This window comes from Labeo rohita, chromosome 10 (assembly GCF_022985175.1).
Source record: "Labeo rohita strain BAU-BD-2019 chromosome 10, IGBB_LRoh.1.0, whole genome shotgun sequence".
Lineage (NCBI taxonomy): Eukaryota > Metazoa > Chordata > Actinopteri > Cypriniformes > Cyprinidae > Labeo > Labeo rohita.
Genome location: NC_066878.1, coordinates 10,440,595 through 10,449,621, shown reverse-complemented (window position 1 = coordinate 10,449,621; position 9,027 = coordinate 10,440,595). Strand labels below are relative to the sequence as shown.

Genomic DNA, 9,027 nt, shown 5'->3' with positions numbered 1-9,027 from the left:
TATGGTCTTTTCTCCAGTTATATATTGCAATACAAGAAAAAAATAAATAAAAATAAGCAATGACAACTGTGTAACTTTTAATGTTTTTAATTGTTCAAATGTTGCAATAACATTATAATTTTCACAGATTCATTGAAGACTCAAACAAAACACTATTACAAACTATTATATATATTACAGCACATACCATTTTAACTATTATAGCTAGAAAAATTCTTAACATTTATCCTAAGCACAACATACTATGATGACAGTGAAGAGCAATGACAGTGAAGCTTCAAATAAAACTCAAACTTTTGTTACACACAAGAAGCATTTTACAGACGGTCACTGACGTCACCGTCTGTGCTTCCAGGTCAGAGAGCGACTGTCCATTAAAAGCTCATTAGCCAGTCAGAGTAGATCGCTGTTAAGCCCGCCCCCACGAGAGGTTTGTGCCAAAACAGCAAACGAAATTTTGCGAAGCGTAAGCGAAAGCTGTGGCAACGCATTCAGAATCCATGATTCGCGAAAACGATTCTTTGAAAATCATTAACAAAGAATGAAGCATATTTGAAGAGCATGTTAATTTCGTTCGACTGAGTTCATTTTTTCATTTTCATTGTGTTTTTCTTCTTTTGCAGTGGCATATTTTTGATCGTTTCTTGGAAAGTTACGTTCAGTTTTACAAAGTTACGTTCATTCTTATTGGCACAAAAATAATCCCATAGATTATTCCTTTAAGGGATTGTTTACTCAAAAATGCAAATTCTCTTATAACTTACCCTCATGCAATCCCAGATGTACATGGCTTTCATTTTTAATTTTCCATTTACTGCTTACTTCATATTTTAGCATATTGCAAGATGTACTTACCTCTAAATAAACAACAAAGTAGTGGCTTCCACTTAGTACTTGATGTTAAGCACATAAATGAAGAGAACAGCAAATGCAGAGAACGTATCTGGTAGGTCAATCACAGGAAAGAAGACTTTGCTTTCAATCAGCAGCATCCATTTTTTTGCTGTGTAGAACTGAATCTCCTAAAAAAAAAAAGTTAATTAATTAATTTATTGTGTTCATGTTTTTTATAGTGATATTTGTGACTTTACAATAAAAAACCTTTTCACATTTGATTATGGTGTTATTATTATTGTTCACCCAAAAATGACAATTCATTTACCTACCCTTGTTGTTCAAAATGTATTTGAGAAGATGCTGGGTAGAAAGTTAGATATAGAGAGCCATGAATAAAGTGTGACAAAAGGTTTTTTTTTGAAAACCATCCATTTAACATTGCTAAATCATGTAATAAAAGATCTTACCAAGCATGATCCGAGTAGTGAAAGCCTGGTCTTTGCATCTGCTGCAGTTGTTGTGACCTGCACACACACACACACACACACACACAGTTTTTCTAAGTGTCAGTTTTAGAAATTATCAGTTGTCAGTTACACAAATGAAAAAAAACTTTCACTGGCTAAAAGGAACAGCAAATCCTTCGCTTCTTTTAAAGTGGGCCATCAACAACAGGACAGTGACATCAGTATTCACATCTGGCACAGCAGCAGAAAGCTCAGTAACATTAATATCTACACAGATTTCTTAAAATCACATTTATGCTGTGTGCTAAAAATGATGACTTTACTCTAAAATACTTTTTACAATTACTAACTGGATATTATTATTTTTTCTTACCATCTCAAATGTGCCATCTTAGGTGTTCAGTGTTCACAAAGGCTGAAGCTTCGAAAAGACTTGTTTCTCCCAAGGGGTACAACTCCGACCGGAAACTAATAGTGTTGGGTTCGAGTCCACCTAAGTCGAGTCTGAGTCGAGTCCGAGTCTTTAACCAATCGAGTCCGGGACAAGTCCGAGTCCAAAATGGGCCGAGTTGGACTCAAGTCCAAGTCCCAAAGGGCCGAGTCCGAGTCCAAGGAAACGCTACTGTTTGTCAGTATCTTAACATTGTTTTAACCCAGGGGTGCCCAAAATCGGTCCTGGAGGGCCGGTGTCCTACAGAGTTTAGCTCCAGCCCCAATTAAACACACGTGAACCAGCTAATCAAGCTCTTACTAGGCATACCGGAAACCCCCTGGCAGGTGTGTTGAGGCAAGTTGGAGCTAAACCAAGGACCAGGACTGAGTTTGGGCACCCCTGTTTTTAACCTTTACAACTAGAAAAACTCAATGTCAATTGAAATGTAAGAAAAGCAAACCTCTAGTGGATCTTGCCATTTTGATTTTTGATTTCACGACATCTCAAAATGAATGTCAATGCTCTGCTTAGCAAACTTAAAGTCATGTAACAGAAGTTTTGGCTGACTTATGCTGACATATTTCAGAGTGAAACAGGTTTTAGAATGTGAAAAATTATAGGGCGGGACTTGACTTTATTCAATGATATAGTAAATGTAAAATTCAAGGGTGGGGGTAGGTATCTTGGTGAATGGGACCTTAACCCTTTAACTGTCTTAGACCTCTCAGACGATGTATAGTTTGTCATGATTATATTAGGATTTATTTGTAATATGATGAAGTAAACTTCCCACTGAGTGGATGGTGACAATTAAAGGGTTAAGAACAGAAAATGCACCTCTTTTATTTCTGATTGTGGCTGTGTGTGTTTTGGGTTTTATATGACTTTTTTTTCTTGGATGAAAATGAGGCTATGAGGGATAAACCTAGTCTTTACAATGGCACACACTGTGTATAAAGCCCTACATATACTTTCCATAAGTCACAGCAAACTCAGCACCTGTTTTATTTTTGAATGCATTTATAGTTACATTAATTACAATACACTACATTATATAAAGAAAAATTGATGATGCACCATTGAATTACTAGAAAATCATGTGCACCCAAGGTGGTTTTGGACCCATTAAACCTATTGCTGCAAAGATGTTAGAATTTTTTTTTCTTTGAAGCTAGAAACTGCCACCATGTTTAAAAAATAATAATAATTTTAATACAGAAAAAACTAAAAAACTAATGTAAGTAAAACATTCTCAAGCTTACTGAAGGCAAGTAAACACTCCAAGTAGGCCTATTACGTACAAACAAAAGGATAAATAAATATATTAATCAAAAATACAAATGAAATAATATTTTTAAAGACATCTTTTAAAAAATAGTTTTTTTTTATTTTTTTTTTACGTAGGTCTATCTAAAGGCTATTACAGAAACAGACTACAGACATTTCTTGAAGTAATAAATGTTAAAATAAAACACTGCAAAATCTTTACTGTATACATTAAATATGCTTTTATTAAAGTTAATAAGTTATTCAGTCAAGAAAAGTGAGTGATTTTCTCTTTTTCTTTTGTTGTTTGATATTGCAGGCTGCAGGTTTACGCTGCTGTCGCTTTAAGATCTGACGCACAGATCAAGTATTTTGATGCATCAGTGTTTCTCCCAACTGTTCAGGTTTACTTAAGGCAAAATCGACTTCATTTACATGAATAGTCTCCAAGACGAGCAATAACAGACCCTATTAGAAGCGAAAGAGAACTCGGCATTCACACACTGACTGAGAGGTGTGTTCTGTGAGCGCGCTTTGAGTGTGTCCGCACATAAACCCGTCGGCTTTCAAGTAGCCTACTGGACAAGACTTAAAAACACATGCAAATACTAAATATCACTTTCGTGATAATGCATCGAGTCAGTGACATTTCCGTCAAATTTCTCTGGACTCGGGATATTTTCCGAGACCGAAATGCTCGAGTCCGAGTCAAGTCCGTGTAAAAATGCATCCGAGTCCGTGACAAGTCCGAGTCGCCTAAAAATTGTACTGGAGACCGGACTCGAGTCCGAGTAGGAGTCCAAGTACCCCAACTCTAGAAACTAACAATGAAATGAATTGTTCTAGCTATTAAACTGTGTTTTATAACATCTACACCTACCCCAACCATAAACGTAGCCCTTACTATAATAAAAAAAAAAGTATTATTGTTGTACAGTGTGACAAACATAGCCTTAGATTTATGTGCGCATGTCCAGTAGCAAGAGCTGTATTCTTTCTAGCCAACACCTAGCTACGCGGTCACGCGATGACGTATCGATCTGCTATTGGTCACACGGTTTCATGTGATACGAATTGGTTCACGAAGGTTTACCTGTGCAATGCCGCGAAACGCCAAACTTTTGCACGCGTTTGCTTTTCTGAATGGAAGTCAATGGGACGAAAAGTGGTATCGACTGGGAGAATCTCCTCTCCAACGCACGATACACGATGATTATAGAGAAGAGAAAAAATACGCCCGAATCAACGCTGCAAACGAGCGATTAAGCGATGTGGCTGCTACCATGAGCACACAAAGCCATGTGCGATGAGTGTCTACTAGAGGCCACAACTCAGGGATTCGCGGATTTGATGAAGAAGAAGAGTCCGCCGCTTCTGTCTTGTGGTGAGTGAGAAAATGTAACGTTAAACAACAGCCGCAACAAAAGTAGTAACGTTAGTAGTGGTAACCTCAATTAAATTGTTGCGTGACCAAATACCGACGTAACCTGAAGGCCTAAATTAGGTTTAAAACACCGTAAATAACGCTGTTTGACAATTTTCAAATAAATAAAAAACTAGTATGATGCAAAATAAAAAAAATAATTCTGAGTAACACCATTTATGGGATAATGAGCGCCGCTACTGGTGGCACTTTCTATCGTTTAAAATGCCGTTAATAACACGTTTGACAATTTTCAAATAAAGAAACTAGTTAAATGCAAAATAAAAAAATAAATGTAAGTTATGCTGATTAGGGGATAATGAGTGCCACAACTGACATCGCTTTCTGTCGTTTAAAATGCCGTAAATAACGTAGTTTGACAATTAAAAAAAAAATAAAAATAAAAAAAACTAGTAAAATGCAAAATAAAAAATTTTATTTAAGTTGTGCCCTTTAGGGGGTAATGAGTGCCACAACTGACAGCGCTCTCTGTCGTACAACACTGTTTAGGGCAGAACTGGGCAAACTCGGTCCTGGAGGGCCGGTGTCTCTGCAGAGTTTAGCTCCAACCCTGATAAAACTCACCTGTTTGTAGCTTTCTAGTAAACCTGAAGACACTGATTAGCTTGTTCAGGTGTGTTTAATCAGGGTTGGAACTAAACTCTGCAGAGACACTGACCCTCCAGGACTGAGTTTGCCCAGTTCTGCCCTAAACAGTGTTGTACGACAGAGAGCGCTGTCAGTTGCAGCACTCATTATCCTCTAAACGGCGTAACTTAAATGAATTTTTTTTTTTGCCCAGGCCTAGTGTAGGTGATAATGAGTGCCGCAACTGATGTCGCTTTGTCATTTAAAATGCCGTAAATAACAGAGTTTGACAATGTTTAAACAAAAAAGCTAGTAAAATGCAAAATAAAAGTTTAAGTTGCGCTGTTTAGGGGATAATGAGTGCCGCAACTGACAGCGCTCTCTGTCGTACAACATCGTTTAGGGCAGAGCTGGGCAACCTCTATCCTGGAGGGCCGGTGTCTCTGCAGAGTTTAGCTCCAACCCTGATAAAACTCACCAGTTTGTAGCTTTCTAGTAAACCTGAAGACACTGATTAGCTTGTTCAGGTGAGTTTTATCAGGGTTGGAGCTAAACTCTGCAGAGACACTGACCCTCCAGGACCGAGTTTGCCCAGTTCTGCCCTAAACGGTGTTGTACGACAGAGAGCGCTGTCAGTTGGGGCACTCATTATCCCCTAAACGGCATAACTTAAATGAATTTTCGATAATGAGTGCCGCAACTGACGTCGCTTTTTGTCATTTAAAATGCCGCAAATAATGCCGTTTGACAATTTTCAAATAAGGAATCTAGTAAAATGCAAAATAAAAAAATAAATGTAAGTTACGCAAATTTAGGGGATAATGAGTGCCGCAACGGACGTCACTTTCTGCCGTTTAAAAATGCCGCAAATAACACAGTTTGAGATTTTTCAAATAAAAAAAAAAAACTAGTAAAATGCAAAAGAAAAAAAAAAATTTAAAAATTTAAGTTATTTAGCTTCCACCCTTTAGGGCACAAGCTGGGCAGACTTCAGGTTTACTGGAGGAGTTTTATCAGGGTTGGAGCTAAACTCTGCAGAGTTTAGCTTCAACCCTGATTAAACACACCTGAACAAGCTAATCAGTGTCTTCAGGTTTACTAGAAAGTTACAAACAGGTGAGTTTTATCAGGGTTGGACAATTGCCATAAATAAATAAATTTAAACGTCTAAATCTAAACTCTGCAGGGACACCGGCCCTCCAGGACCGAGTTTGCCCAGGTCTGGTTTAGGGGATAATGAGTGCAGCAACTGATGGTGCTTTCTGACGTTTGACAATAAATTTACATTAAATGATGCTGTTTGACAATTTTCAAATAATAAAAGTAAAATGCAAAAAAAACAAATACAGTTAATTTACGCCGTTTAGGGGGTAATGAGTGCAACAACTGACGTCGCTTTCTGTTGTCTAAAATGCCGTAAATAATGCCGTAAATAACACCGTTTGACAATTTAAAAAAAAAAAAAAAAAAAAAAAAAAAAAAATGCGAAAGAAAAAATAAATATATTTAAGTTACGCCGTTTAGGGCAGGCCTGGGTAGACTCGGCCCTGGAGGGCCAGTGTCCCTGTAAAGTTTAGATTCAACCCTGATTAAACACACCTGAACAAGCTAATCAGTGTCTTCAGGTTTACTAGAAAGTTACAAACAGGTGAGTTTTATCAGGGTTGGAGCTAAACTCTGCAGGGACACCGGCCCTCCAGGACCGAGTTTGCCCAGGTCTGGTTTAGGGGATAATGAGTGCAGCAACTGACAGCGCTTTCTGACATTTGATGATAAATTGACATTAAATAACACTGTTTGACAATTTTCAAATAATAAAACTAGTAAAATGCAAAATAAAAAAAATTAAAGTTAATTTACGCCATTTAGGGGATAATCAGCGCCACAACTCATGCGGTTTTCTGCCATTTAAAGCACCGTAAATAATGCCGTTTGACAATTTTCAAAACCGAAAACTAGTAATATGCAAAATGAATAAACTAATGTAAATTAAATTACACCATTTTGACAATTTTAAAATAAAAAATCTAGTCATATGGAAAATAAGTTAGAAATTAATTTTAATGGATTTGCGTCTGTAGTCAATTTTCATGGGATTGCTGTTTTGGATGGTGGTGGTGGTGGATAACGTTGGGTGGTGAGTGCTGTCCCATCACACCATATCTATGGGAATGAGCCAAGGCATCAGGTGGTGTGACTGTCTCACTCGCCCAACGTTCACCTGAAGCACTCTTACCATAGCGAGACGCTGCTCTAAATTCTCGCACTGTCAGTGAGAGATCAGTAGTGAGGCATCGCTCGGTGGGTGACGGATGGTGTCAAAGACAGCTTCTCGTGAGATTGTTGACTACAAAAATAATTCTGTAGTTTAAGGGATAATGAGCGCCGCAACTGACAGCGTTTTCTGCAGTTTAAAACACCGTAAATAGTTTAAAACACTGTAAATAACACCAATTGATAATTTTCAAATAAAGAAACTAGTTAAATGCAAAATAAAAAAAAAATTATTCAAGTTATGCAGTTTAGGGGATAATGAGCGCTGCAACTAGCGTCACTTTGTCGTTTAAAATGCCATAAATGTCGTTTGACAGTTTTTAAAAAAAAAAAAAAAAAAAAACTAGTAAAATGCAAAAGAAAAAAATTTATTTAAGTTACGCCGTTTAGGGCAGGCCTGGGCAGACTCGGTCCTGGAGGGCCGGTGTCCCTGCAGAGTTTAGCTTCAACCCTGATTAAACACACCTGAACAAGCTAATCAGTCTCTTCAGGTTTACTAGAAAGTTACAAACAGGTGAGTTTTATCAGGGTTGGCGCTAAACTCTGCAGGGACACTGGCCCTCCAGGACCGAGTTTCAGAGCCTCAAGTGTAAGGGCCCACTCCACAAACATGCAACTTTTCACTTTACAAGATGTTAAATGATAAAGTGGAGTCGTGTAAATTACTTACGGATTATTTTGATGTTTTTATTAGCTGTTTGAACTCTCAATCTGGCGGCACCCATTTACTGCAGAGGATCCATTGAAGGGCAAGTGATATAATGTAAAATTTCTACAAATCTGTTGTGTTGAAGAGACAAGCTCATCTACAATCTGGACAGCTTGCAAGGTGAGTAAATTTTCACATATGTGTGTGTTATTATTATTTTTTTTTTATTTATTTATTTATTTATTTTTTTTTTTTTAATTCCTTTGCTGGAGTTATTACAGCTCCAGTGAAACATTATATGATTGAAATCAACCAAAATGTTCAAAAATAATGTTAAGATGGTTCACATAGTGATTCAGAAACATGACACTCACTGTCTGTATACTTACACAATCAGTGGTCAACAGTCCAGTCTTATTACCAGCACTGACATCACTCAATATGCAGGGGAAGATGTGGCACAAAAGTGTTGTTGTAGGCTCTGTGAATGTTCATTCCTCTAACAAAAAGACCTCCAATATTGCCCCCTATTGGACAAATCTGCCCTGTGAAACTCTGGCTAATAAGTTTTATGTTTGTTTCATCCCTCAGAGATGAGCACAGATGAGCTTTTAGACAATGCATACACAGGAAACGGACTGGGCGCGTATGCACGTGATGACATCATGACACCCGCACGTCACACAACAAAACTTTACAAACAAAACTGACGACTTGAATCTATTTTATGGAGCTCAAAATAATTTAGACCGAGTTGCTTTTTGGACATTCATCTCCAGTGGGTCTTTACTTTGGACGTTTTTTGTTGGTTCTCGGACACTCTGGTACTGTGTTTTACTGATTCAGTGTTTTGCTTTGATGCCTTACATACTGATGTATTTTTTTTCTGTATTGAACCGCATTTAAAATGGAGCTGAGCTAGGTAATAAATGTCCTATTATTAATGTTTCTGAAGAACAGATCTAAAGATGAATGGATTTAATGTTAAAGCATGCAGAAATCAGATTCAGAGCCCTTGTAAAGCTTGACTGTAGGCTATGATGATTATTATTATTGTTTATTTTATTTTTGTAAAATATAATTTGCTTGC

The 9,027-nt window shown here is 37.4% G+C and overlaps 1 long non-coding RNA gene across 1 annotated transcript; it reads left to right on the top strand.

Moving 5' to 3' along the window:
* The first annotated feature begins 7,824 nt into the window (after positions 1-7,824).
* On the top strand, positions 7,825-9,021 carry LOC127172485 (uncharacterized). Its single transcript, XR_007828632.1, has 3 exons — positions 7,825-7,877; positions 7,983-8,117; positions 8,529-9,021. It is a non-coding gene; the product is annotated as an uncharacterized LOC127172485 (long non-coding RNA).
* Positions 9,022-9,027: the final 6 nt, after the last annotated feature.